The 14,191-nt window shown below is 37.7% G+C and overlaps 1 protein-coding gene across 5 annotated transcripts in view; it reads right to left on the minus strand.

The window, feature by feature from the left end:
• The window catches only part of TNS1 (tensin 1), a 217,875-nt gene that overhangs the window by 142,341 nt on the left and 61,343 nt on the right, over positions 1-14,191 (minus strand). For all 5 annotated transcript variants that reach the window (XM_032217188.1, XM_032217191.1, XM_032217189.1 and 2 more), the window contains exon 3: positions 1,902-1,943. The gene's annotated coding sequence lies outside the window, so the exon portion shown is untranslated. The remainder of the gene's footprint in view (positions 1-1,901; positions 1,944-14,191) is intronic.

Raw genomic sequence — 14,191 nt, forward strand, 5'->3', positions numbered from 1 at the left:
GTGATAATACTCTTTTATATCCCACTGGTAAGACCCTATTAGAAATATTGCATCCAGTTTTGGTTTCCGTGATACAAAAAGATGCTAAGACTCTAGAAAAAAGTACAGAGAAGATCAACGATGATGATTAGGGGATTGGAGAAAGTAAGTATTGGGTATGTCTAGTCTAATGAAGAGAAGGACTAGGGATGACATGATAGCAATCTTCCAATATTTAGGGGCTGTCACAAAGAAGAGGGTGTTAACCGATTCTCCAAAGCACTTGAAGGCAGGACAAGAAGTAACAGACAGAAACTTATCAAGGAAAGATCCAATCTAGAATTAAGCAGAAATTTCCTGACCCTGGGAAAATTAATCAATAGAATGGTTTGCCTCCAGAAGTTGTGGGTCCTCCATCACTGAATGTTTTTAGGAAGAAATTGGACAACCATTTGTCCAGAATGGTGAACGGTCTCCTGCTTGAGAATGGAGTTGGACTAGAAAACCTCCAAGGCCGCTTCCTACTCTGTTATTGTTATTAACAGCTTTCTTTTCTTGTAGTAACGGAGTGAATGTAGGCTTCATGTAAGATCTAGGGTCAGTGTATTTAACTTCTGGTTTCTTTGTAAGTGTTTTGTGTGGCTCTCCATACTGAATTCCTTATATTTCTTCCCAAATCAGTGAATATTATGTTTGGAATATGCGAGGATGAATTTATTGCACTGTCATTGGAAAAACAATGTTGCATTTTCTATTTAGAACTTGATGTTACAATTCTAGTCTATTTCAATGAAGATTTATGGTACATTCACTAAATAAATTAGGACTGTTCATGTTCCAAAATAATTCGGGAAAAATGCCTTGCATCTTGCATAAACTTGAGCTCAGCACCTCTCTGCACTTTATAAAAGCAGCCCATAATTTTTCAAGTTTCTGTGCCAATCTAAAAAAAAAAAGGGTTGTGTCTGAAAGCCTGAAAAAATAGCCTGCTTTAATGAAGAACAGCTCTGGTTTATGCAAGATCCAAGACACTATTTTCCAAATCATTTTGGGGGGAAATGAGAAACACAAAATTCAAGATGGCTCTTCCGAACATAACTGTTAATAAACTCAGCTTGCAATGGTTTTAAGCAAGGTTATATATACTGAATCTTGAGTACAGTTAGGAGAGGCTGGAGCTGGGTTTAAATTGTGTTAGTTGGGTTTCCCTTGCATTCTTCCCAGACTAGGAACAGCTCCCTTGGGAATTATGTTTATTATCCCCCAATTTCTTCATCTTTAGGAAAGAAGGCAAAATCTTTCCCTTCAACTTGAACTTATAGACTAAATGAAATATTATTTCATTTGGGCTAATTAAATCAATTAATGCATCAAATTAATCATGATTTTTAGCTGCTGTTTTAATCAGATTGTAACTATTCTATGTTTTGCTTTTGCTTTTTAAATCTATTTCCCTCTTCCATTTCCTAAGAGTGGAAAAGCAAGACAGAGTACAGTGAAAATGTAAATAAATTAAGATGGATTCAATTAAGCTGACTTTAATGCAATGTTTGAAAAACCATTTCCTAAGTCATATCACTTGCCATTTCCTAAGTCATATAATTTGCAAATTGCTTAGCACTAAATGTTTCACTCCTGATGCTAGAGCAAAGAGCTGCACTATTGTTGACAGGCCTTAGGGACAGTCTCCAGCACCACCGCTCAGTTCAGTTGGAAAATAAGTTGTAGTTTTGTTGCTAAATGGGTTAGAAACATGATAACACAAAGGAAAGGCTGAAATAGCTGTATGAACCAGGGATTTGGGCAGTTCTCATAGCCAGAAAGACTAATCTGGTTGCAGAAAATTAGATGGGGAGCTATTTGACATGGAACAGAAGAAATGTAGCGTCAGTCACAACAAACTCTAAAAGAGAGAAACTTACCGGGGTATCTACATGCTTTGCAGGGCTCTCTTCGGTGGATGGCTGCACAGAGAAGAAAAAACAAAGAAAGCATGAAAGCCAAGTTCAAATGTAAAACTTCCTTGCATGTTTATAAAACAAACTTTTCAAGTTCCCATACAACTTTCCTACATCCCTCTTCCCTCCTGTAGCTGTGCAAGGAGATTCAAAAGGTCAGGAATCCCTGGAAGCTGGCCAAGCTCCCCAGTTAATGACAAAAGTTCAAATTTTAAAGGATAGAGAGGAAGTTAATGTTGAGTGCAATATAAATCATCCAAACCACTTTTAAACATGTTATGAGGTCAAAAGGGGCCTTACTGTATAACTGCATTAAAGGGTTTTGTTACAATTTTAACTCTGCATTTTCTCGCTAGTCCATTTTCTGCCATTTCTTTCAAAGTTCAACCTCACTTAGTTGCCCTCAACAACTCCCTCCCATAGTCCTTCTGCTTTGGGTCCTTCACCCCCGGGAGATACCACACTTCCAAATTCTCTACCATGCTCTTTTTCTCTCTACAGTACCACTTCTCTTTCTGCTCCAATTTTGCCAGCAATTCCTTATCTCTTGTATTTTATAACAAAAGTCCCCATATCTTGCCAACCCCAACCTGCCTTCCATTGAGGACCTGTACCCTGCACGAGTCAAAAGAGGGCTATGAAAATATTTACATATACTGTAAATATTATATTATAACCCCTCGCATCCTGGACATAAATTGTTTCAACTCCTACTCTCAAAACGACGCTATAGAGCACTGCCCACCAAGGCAACTAGACACAAGGACCGAACACCATCACACTGCTAAATAAATAATTCCCTCAACACTGTCAAACTATTTACTAAGTCTGCATTTCTATTAATCTTCTCATTGTTCCTATCACCCATCTCTTCCCACTGATGACTGCAGGACTGTACCTTTGTTGCTTGTATTCTTATGATTTATATTGATATTGATTGTTTCCTGATGGCTTATTTGTACCCTAAGACTATCATTAAGTGTTGTACCTTATGATTCTTAACGAATGTATCTTGTCTTTTTATTTACACTGAGAGCATATGCATCAAAGACAAATTCCTTGTGCGTCCAATCACACTTGACCAATAAAGAATTCTATTCTATTCTATTCTACTCTATTCTATTTCTGCCTTTGCATTTTTTCTGCATTCCACAGAATGCAGAAGTCTCTGCATTAAAGTCTCATGTGGCATCTATCTAAAAAAAGGGCAATTTCATTGGCATGAACAGAGGGATGAATTATTCTCTCCAGTACATGACCCTCACCTGAATCCTCATCTTCAAATCTCCACTTTGCTTGGCTAATATCTTTATGAGGTGGGATCAATGTGGATCTCTCATTGACATGTTTATTTTTTAAGGTTATAAAACAATTCAGCTGGTTAAGCTCTTAGTTTCTTCAGTCCTTCCTTTGAGGAAGTGCAAGCCATTAAATTTGTTTGAAGGTTCTGGTGGTTTCCTGCAGTTGGCTTTGGCAGCAAAAAAAGTTTCAAACCCCAAGCCAGAGGCTTAGCAGAATTGGTTAAAATACCCATAATTCTGTTTTTTTTTTAATGGCATATAGCTGATATCCCAGAAAACTGGAAGAGTTTGTTTCCAAAAGCCCCCCATCATTGATTACAACTCTACCCACATGGGTATTTTTAAACAGCCGGATGGCTGAGCTCAGACTATTATGTTTGCAGATAGAATGCATGGTAAAGTGGGATAACAGCACAGCAAGCCCAGCTTTTGCCGTTTCTGCAACACTGTTTGTCCTGAAATGCTGTGGCAGTACAGTATCATAAGCCCTATTTCCAGGAGCAAGAGCATGCTTCTCCTTTTATGGGTAAAACATGACACACAGCATTCAGTTTGCTTTTGGGTTCAGTCCTAAGCTTATGCAGTTAAAAACAACTCGGGGTTAAGGTTGAGAACTTAGAAAACTACTGCTAGGTCAGAACAGACAGTACAAAGCTGGAGGGAATATCTGGTTTTGCAACTATTGAAAAATTTACTTCAAAACAACTTAATTCCTTATCTTCACCCATGCCAGTCAAAGTTTGTAACAAGGCGTGCCCAGCCTGACACAACTGTGACCTACAATAAGGGGGTTCCCTGAGTTAGAAAACCAGACATGTTGTCTACAATAGCATCCATTTACAAATAAGAAAATCCATCCATAAAATCCATATTTTTACGCAATGGGATGGGATGGGGTAGGGTGGGGTGGAGTGAGATGGAATAGAATAGAATAGAATAGAATAGAATAGAATAGAATAGAATATTTTGCCAACTGCAATTAAACACACAAGGAAATTGTTTCCACTGTAAAAAGCTCTCAATGTACATGCAAAGCAACAGAGTAATAATAATTATAACAATGATATCAGTAAGAAGGGGTAGTAGAGAAGATGAGAAGGATAATAATAATAATAATAATAACAACAACAACAACAACAACTCCGCCGTTGCCGGTCCCAAGCCCGGATGAGAAAGGAGGAGGGTTGGGGTCAGGTTGGCATCTGGTCCTGTAAAAAAAAACCTGCCAACCCATACAATATGGTGAAAAAAACAAATAAGAATTCCATACAGCATCGGTCGTCGTGCGTGTTAACAAGGGCCGCGGCGGATGTTGGGGTCCCTGGACATCCGTCGACAAGTGGGCTACAAGTGGACCAGCCAACAAAACGACAAAAATATAGTGCAGATGAAAACCGTGCCATAATGGCCTGTTACTACAACTCAGAGCCAGAAAAAAGAGGCTATTTAAAGCGAATGTATGAATTATGGAAACAACAATATCCAGATTCAAATGTTAGTGAACAACGACTAGCAGATCAAAGGCGATTTATTATATGGAATAAAGTGTTTAGTGAAGTTGAACATGGGGAAATTCAGGCAAATTGCAAAACCCAAAAAACAATATCACAAGCGGAAATAACTGATATTCAAGACACAACTAAAGACATTATAGTAGAACTCCCAGAAGAAGCTCTCGGGGAGGAAATAACATCACCACCACTAGAACCAGTTATCACTGAACCAACTGATGAACTAACTCAAAAACAAAAAGAATTGAAGGATAAGATCATGAAGCATTTTCTGCTTAATGAGGAAAGGCAACGTTTACCATCACTAAAAACTGTGCCTAAGAAAATTTTGGCCCCTATCATGAAAATGGTTAATGCAGTGTTTTCAACAATTGAACCGGGATCCATCTTGGAAACAAACCAGTTAATGTACAGTGCAGCTGTAATAGTCACTAATGAACTAGGCATTAAAATTAAAGTACCTAGTCACACAACAGAAAAAGCATTAAAGCCAAAGTGGAAAATCCATTTAGAACAAAAAATCAAAAAATTAAGGGCAGATGCTAGTAACTTAAAGAACATGCATGAGCAACGGCTTAAAAACAACAAAATCATAGATCGGCTAATCAGAAGATATAGATTGGATACAAGAAATATCAATGAAGCTGTAGAGATTGTAAAACAGCAGATAACAGCAACAGCTAGAAAAATTGAAAGATATGAGGCACAAATCATCCAATATAAACAAAATCAGCAATTTCGATCAGACCAACGGCGCTTTTATCAAAGTCTTAATGTGAATGGTGACACCAAAAGTGAAAAACCAGAAAAACAGGCCACAGTTGAATTCTGGAAAGAATTGTGGGAAAATGCAAAGGACTACAACAAGGAAGCAAAGTGGATACATGACTTTGAGAAAAGCATTGGCAACAAACAAATGCAAGTATTAGAAATAACAACTGAGATGGTCAAAAATCGAGTTAAAAAGGTAAAGAATTGGACATCACCTGGAAAGGACCAATTACATGGTTTCTGGCTCAAATATCTGACCAGTTTACATGCAATATTGGCCAGGCAACTGAATGAAATTTTACAAAAGGGCCAAATTGATGAATGGTTGACAACTGGAAAAACATACTTGATTCAGAAAGATGCAACTAAAGGAACAACACCTGAAAACTACAGACCAATAACATGCTTGCCAACAACCTTCAAATTACTCACAGGCGTTATTGCAGATAACATGATGGATTATTTGGAAACAAACAACATCTTGCCAGTAGAGCAAAAAGGCAACAAAAGAAGGAGCAGGGGCACAAAAGATCAGCTTCTAATTGATAAAATGATATTGGAAAATTGTAAGAACATAAAAACGAACTTGAATATGGTCTGGATTGATTACAAAAAGGCATTTGACTCACTGCCACATAGTTGGATCATAAAATGCTTAGAAACAACTGGCATTAGCAAAAATATTACATCCTTTACTGAAAAGGCGATGAAACAATGGAGAACTGAGTTGGCAGTAGGGAATGAGATCTATGGAATGGTTAATATCAAGCGAGGAATTTTCCAGGGTGATTCACTTTCACCTCTTCTCTTCATCATCGCAATGATCCCACTATCAGTAATCTTAAAAAAAAAATGAAATTAGGCTACCAAACAGCCAAAGAAGCTGAAAAAATTTCGCATTTACTATATATGGATGATTTGAAACTCTATGGAAAATCAGAAATAGAAATCCAATCATTGACAAACACAGTCCAAGTATTCAGCACCGATATTTCAATGCAGTTTGGCATGGAAAAATGCGCCACTGTATCCATAAAAAGGGGCAAAATCACTCCATGTGAGGGAATTGAAATGCCCAATGGCCAACTAATTAAATGCAACGAAAATGAAGCCTACAAATACTTAGGCATTCTGCAGTTGGATAACATCAAGCATGGAGAAGTAAAAACTATTGTCAGGCGAGAGTACACCAACAGAGTTAGAAAAATTTTGAAATCTAAATTGAATGGTGGAAATACAATCAAGGCCATAAATACCTGGGCAATACCAGTTATAAGATACACAGCTGGTATAGTTAACTGGACACAAGCTGATTTGGACATTTTGGACCGAAAAACCAGGAAACTAATGACAATGCACTACAGTTTACATCCACGTGGTGATACTGATAGACTATATCTGCCCCGAAAATCAGGGGGCAGAGGATTATTACAAGTGAAGCAAACAGTTGAAGAAGAAAAACATGCACTGGCTGATTATTTAAAAGAAAGTCAAGAACATCTATTAATCGAAGTAAAGAACAAACAGACGAAACAAGAATACAGAAAAGATGTGATAAAATCAAGAATGGAGAGTTGGCAGAACAAAGCACTGCATGGCCAATTTCTGGAAAAAATAAAAAATAAAGTGGACAGTGAACAAACTTGGTTATCGTTAACAACAGGTACATTAAAGAAAGAAACAGAGTCACTAATCCTGGCTGCGCAAGAACAAGCTATCTGCACAAATGCCATTAAGGCCAAAATCAAAAAATCCTCTGATGATGCCAAATGCAGACTTTGCAAAGAAGCTGATGAAACTGTTGATCACATACTCAGCTGTTGTAAAAAAATCACGCAGACTGATTATAAATTGTGGCACAATTCAGTAGCACAAATGATCCATTGGCATTTGTGCAAAAATTATAATATTAAAACAGCAACAAACTGGTGGGAACATCAGCCTGAAAAATCACCGAAAATCAAGATGGTCAAGATCTTGTGGGATTTCCGTATACAAACGGACAAAATACTGGCGCATAATACACCAGACATCACACTGGTTGAGAAAAATAAGGTCACAATCATAGACATCGCAATACCAGGTGATAGCAGGGGCGCTGAGAAGGAACATGAAAAAATCGCAAGATACCAGGACTTAAAAATTGAAATTCAATGACTATGGCACAAACCAGCAGTGATAATTCCAGTGGTAATTGGCACACTGGGTGCTATTCCAAAAGCACTGGAATTACATTTAAAACAGTTAAAAATTGACAAAATCACCATCAGTCAAATGCAAAAAGCCGCACTGCTTGGATCTGCACGCATATTACGAAAATACGTTACGACGTCCTAGGCCCCTGGGTGGGGCCCGACTAGTAACCAATGCCAAATCCAGCGAAACAACTGGCCGCTGTGATACAATTGTATAATACAGTCAGACAACATGAGTAAATATACTTAGACATAGGACAATATTGTGAGGATTAGGTGTTCAATAGAGTGATGGTACAAGGGAAAAAACTGCCCCTGTGTCTAGTTGTTTTGGCACACAATGGCCTATAGAAGTGTCCTGAGGGGGAAAGTTGAAACAGGATGTGAGGGGTCTGTATATATTTTCTCAGCCCTCCTTCTTACACTCAAAATATGCAGGTGTATGGAAGGCTGGCTGGTTGCAATTGTTTTTTTTCTGATAGTCCTAACTATCTGTTGGAGTCTGTACCTGTCCTGTTTAGTTGCTGTACCAAACCAGATAGTTATAGAAGTACAAATGACAGAGTCAATAATTCCTTCTGTAGAACTTTATTAATAACTCCTGGGGCAGCTTGAATTTCTTCAGTTGATGAAAGAATAACATACTTTGTTGTGCCTTTTTAAATGATGGTTCTAATGTTAGGAGTCCATTTCAAGTCCTGGGAGATTATAGAACTCAAAAACCTGAAAGATTCTCCTGCTGATACTGTGTTGTTGGTTATAATAAAAGGTGGTAGAACATGAGGACTCTCTAAAATCCAAAATCATATTGCAAATGATGACAAGAGACCTGGGAAAAGTGGGATGAACACAAATGGGAAAAGCCTGTTTGAAAATATTGCCCAAATGTTTTTGGACTGACTATACCAACTGCTCTCTGTTTTTTCAGACTGCCTGATTACCTCAAGTTCTCCCTCAATATGAGTATTATTTACAAAGCTCATACATATGACATCCTTAAACAGATAATTTAAAGTTGCTACAGGCAAGAACAGCCTTCTATAATAACACAATTGTGGGTACTATTCCTTGACCAAGTCATGTCGTGTTATCTTAACTCTGAAAAGATGGTTAATCTGAGGTTCTCCCTCTCTCCACCCTACAAGCAGAGAAAGGGTAACAAGAAGGGCTTTACAAAAAACATAGAAGCATTCCTTCTATTATGAGAATTTCTCTTTATCTCCTGCAACTTTTCTGTTGTAAATTGAAATAGTCTTCCATACTCTGGGTTGTTTTTTACTCACCAGATTAATCCCAGTTATGTGGGTTATGAGGATGGGGACATTTGTTTATTCACTTTTTTACTTTATGTGCATGCCACCCAATTTGAAAAGTTTCTGCAAAACTATTTCCATGGGCAGCTGAAATGCATGACAAGAAATTTAGAAAGATGCCTTGCCAGAACTTTGATCCATTCTAGCCTAATGCTCTCAGCACTACCATGAATGGTACTTCAGGGTTTCAGTTTGAAGTATCTCTCAGTTTTTAGTTAGAAAGATCAGGAACCGAATTTAGAAAAATAATAAAAAGGAAAAAAAATAAAGAAGACACTTCTTTATATTTTATTAACCTTTCTTTCTTTCTCTTTCTTTCTTTCTTTCTTTCTTTCTTTCTTTCTTTCCTTCCTTCTTTCACTTTTAGCTTTCTCTTTGGGTTTTTTCTTTTTATTAGCTTGTATTAGTTTTTAATCTTCTTTCAAAAATACTTTAATAAAATTATTCAAAAAGAAGAAATTGAATTTAAGACTTCTTGCAATGTTTTTGTTTTAAGATAGAACTATAGCAGTCTGGCAGCTTCTTTTCAGATATTAGAACAACACTTAAGACTATTTTATTTGGATGTAGCTTTATTATTGGCTAACTAAATCATTTCTCTTACTCTTTCATCTGTCCTTTAATTTCATTGTAATATTACTCAGATATTGTTTCTCTAGGAAGTTTATGAGATGAGATTGCCTTTTTTTAACAATGCAGTTATAGCAGTCAAAGCATGAGTAATATTAGAATTAGTACCTAAAATCTACTTTATTAAAAACCATCTTGACAGTTAATTACAAAACCATTATTTTAACAAAACAAATCAGTAAGTAAATAAATACAATTTTTTTCCTTTCAGTGGCTTCTGCTTGGTTCTTCGCCCAGAATGTTGTTAAATGTTCCATGCATAATGCAATTAGCCACCTGAAGTTTGATGATGCAAAGTTACATGCAGTCCTAGCTCATCCAAACTACTTCTAAAAACTGGTTCCTCTTTGCTGAATTGATACAAATAACAAAAGCAACTTAGGCTCACTGGTATTGAAGGTACTTGCACTTCTCCAAACCAGCAATCATAAAATATCAACCATGCCTAAAGTTATTTGGAGGCTTTCAATGGCCCAGTGTTTTCTGTGGTTTATGTGCTGTGCTGTCAGAGTCTTAGTTAAAATGGAAATACTAAAAATAAAGCTTTACACATTAAATTCTGCAACCGTTCCAGGTTCCACTTAGTCTTATAAATTTCATGTTGTGTGCGTACATTAAGGTCTCTTTGTAATATTTTCCTCATAGCTAATTTATCAAACTTTTAATTGTTATTTTTTAAGCAAGTCCATTCTTTCTTAGTTCAGTTATTGCTTCCCCATACCATACATCTTGTGCACGCTGCTACAGCTACTGTAAATCATGCCTTAAATTCCCCAGAATTAGTCCTAAATCCATTGGCTTCTGCTAGTAAGAAAGAGGATTGAGTCAGTGTTTATCATTCTTGTTCAGTTCAAGTTCATTATTTGCAGCCTCAGTACCTTCCTGTTCTTTCTCTTCAAAGTTCAGAACAATGCATCACAAAATGAAGATGCATCCATAGCAGGGAAGAATAGATGGAGTCAACTCAATATCCTGCAAATTCCTGCCAGGCTCTCCATATCTCAACTCCAGACAATAAAATTTAGACATGCAAGTCCAAAGGAATGTTCCGAACGGAACACTCCTGTTGCTATTAGACAAAGGCCATGAGGCAGTTATTCTGTCTTTCCTCTCTTGAACAGATTTTCTGGGAAAGAAAAAAAAGGGAGGGGGAAATGAACAGGAAAATAAGAAGGCTAGAAATAGCAGATAACACTGTCTGCACTACTAAAAATGAATATATGTAGCACAGCTCTATAACCTAATCAAGGAACCAGTAAGGAGATAAACACCAATCAAGCAGAAATCAATACTCTAATCGAGGAACTGCCAAGGGGAAAAAACTGTATCCTCATCAACACTGGCAAGGCAAGTTACTATATAGAAATAGGGAACAAACCCCACACCCACTAGCACTGATGATATTACCTAGTCATATAATGGAATGTTTTGCAAGCAAATAGCCAAGCTCAGAGAGTACAAAGGACTCCACTGTCTGCATGGCCAATAAATTTCATAAATAATTGCAAGGCAAGTTGTCTACACCCATGACATTAGTACTGATCCAACATGTATGCTGCCTATTCTGCCTCCCAGCCATTAAGTTGCTCTGCTTCATGCATATATATTACATACTTTACACTAAAAGCAATAACCATGATTGCATCTGTTGAGGACATTGCCTGGCTATAAAACCATAAAAATATAAAACCGTTTGATAATTTTATTAGCTCTCCTTCTATTGGTTGTCTTGAATGTATTACAATGTTTCCTGCTTGCTTTTATTGTCCTGAGATTAGCAGGTGTGAAGATGATTTCACAGATCAATTCAAAACACCTTGTATGGACTGTAGGAACACTATCATGTAAGTATACCTAAAAGCATCTTCAGACAAGGAAAATGTAATGACCTGCCTTGGCTTACAATTATTCATAATACAATTTACATTCTTTTTAATCTGTTTTTGGCCCTTTTTTTCTCCCTGTAAGTCACAGATTAATTCTGTGAACAGAATGTGAACATTTCAACCCCCATGCATTTAAAAATATACAAGACAAATTCAGGAGGAGACATTGATCCCATAGGACCATCACTTTCATCTCCAACATGGAGTTTTCAGGTAAATTATAAACAGGTAAAAATCCAACAACAGGGGGCAGGGATCTGTGCAAATACTGCAGGATGGGAAGAAAAGAAAGGAGATATCTATTTCAGGGGAATAGTCTTTACTAAGGGAATCATGGTTCCTAAACATTAGGAATTTGGTGCAGGGGGTGTTTTTAGGAAGAGCACTCCCTTACTTAGGTTGGGAAGCAGAGTTAGACTCTGTTCATGTCAAGGAACTCTCAACATGACAACATTCTGTCTATATTATTAGAGCACGACTGTTACTCTTGGACCTGGGACAGATCTCCAGAGGGAGTTCTCCAGGAGAACTTCTAATATCTCGCAGCTTCCTTGTCAAACCCACAATAACGGTTCCAGAGTGACTAGAGAATGTGCCTTCTACAGATAAACTTACATGTCACACTGGAAAGCATTCTCAAGGACCCACATCTGGCATGTTTAATATTTAAATATGCCAATATGTTTATAAAGATTAATCTTGTACTGCGATAATAAGCAAGTCGGTTATGGAAATAGCCTTACAGGGCATCTTGCCAAGAGAAGCTTGAAACCCTCATGCATCCTAAATAACAGTCAAATTTTGGGGAGAAATGTTGAATTTGGAGGAACACTGAATTTATCCGGGGCTGTGGCAGATTTTCCATAAGCATCAGAAGACATGTTCCATACAATAACTTGCCTAATTCTCTTTCTGCATGTAAACAGTGATATCCTCCAAAACACTCTCAATGATAGCAATACAGTGTCCCAAATTAGATGCTTCTGGCAAAGAATAACAACATATTTGGAAGACTTCCATATAGTCACCAAAAATGGAGACACACTTATCTCAAGTTGCCAGATTAGAACATTAAAAGTTGGGTTTTGCCTCTTGTACCTGTTCTGTTTATTGATATAATTGTAAGATAAAACAATACTTTGTACTGCTAAATGGAGTTTCTGAGATAGACACCTCTTTTTTTTATTATCTACTCCAATAATGAAAGATACATGTCCCCTGAATAAAGCCATTCCATTTTGCTGCTATGCAATTATCAGGGTAGTAACAAATAAATATGTTAAGAGAAAGCACACTACATCTTTGATTCAGTGCAGCAGATTCTGATTCACAGTTGCTTTCTTTTAACAGCAAATGCCTGCTTCTTCAGCTGCCATATGAAGTTGTGGTCAACATGCTCCCTGGGTCCTTACACTGGATTTTAGGCTGAGATGCAGGTTCATCTTGTAATGCAGACAGAGCAACCCACAGGACATGAGCTGCCACTCCCTTTCTGTTTCTGGAAAGATATGGGGCAAATGAGGAATTGTGTCACCTAGAGGTGACACATGGACCAACCATTGAAGACACCTGTTCCCCCACTGTATCCTCAAGCATCCTAAGACTGCTTCAGATTTCTCATCCCTTTTGCAAAACTAAAACACCAACTAAGTATCTTGCAGCAACTTGAATCTCTCAACTGCAGAGTGGAATCCCTCAAAAGATGATGATATTCCTCCAGAAAGCTTCTACCTGCACTCTTCAGTTTCCTGAAAAACTTCCCTGGATAACCACAATAATAAAAGCAAAGTTGTTTTGTTGTTGTTGTTGTTGACTGGCAATCCAGGATCTACTCAATTATGTGCAGAATGATCTAACACACATTGCTTAAGCAAACCTACATTAGCATCCAATTTGTCATTCCTGTGATTTCCAGATGCTACTACATGGTGAAAATTCTTCCCACTTCATGAAAGGCTGTGCTTATTTTAAGCGCAAGCCTCAGAAAATGTTCATACCCTGAACAGAGAATATTAGTAATCCCAATCAAGGAAATGCTTAATCTTCAGGTTTCTTCTAAAAGTGGCTTTTCTATTATATAGCTGGTAAGGGGGCTGACCCAAGGATACATCCCACCCAGCCCCACTCCCTGGGTGATACAAGGACAGCATTTTCACTGCTAAACTCTGCTTTAGTCAGAATTGGCAGAACCAGACTGGGGTCTAAAATATGATTGGCCCAGGAAGTGGGTGGTTAAAATATGCAAGAGTTCCCAAGCAATTTGAAGCTTTTGCTAAGAGAGACCCCACCCTCCCAGACTCAGTGGAATATAGTCAGCCAAAAGAATCTGCCTTTGAAAGCTGGACGCTTCCCATATGACAATGAATTAAACATAGTGAAATGCAATGTAAAAATAATAGAAGGGCAACATTGCAACCGAGCACCAATTTCCTTAGTGCAGGGGATCCAATGTGTATACCAGCAACCTTCAATGAAAGAGATCATTCCAAGGGGATTGTCCAAACCTACCACACCACTGAAAAATGCAGGAAAACCCAAAGTGGATGACAAGCAAGAAGCAAACATCAGCCCTTGGGATACAGTTTGCCCAGAACTATATAGAAAAATTACACCCATTAAATGATCAGCTGCTGTAAGCATGTACAGG

This window comes from Thamnophis elegans, chromosome 1 (genome assembly GCF_009769535.1).
Source record: "Thamnophis elegans isolate rThaEle1 chromosome 1, rThaEle1.pri, whole genome shotgun sequence".
Taxonomy (NCBI): domain Eukaryota; kingdom Metazoa; phylum Chordata; class Lepidosauria; order Squamata; family Colubridae; genus Thamnophis; species Thamnophis elegans.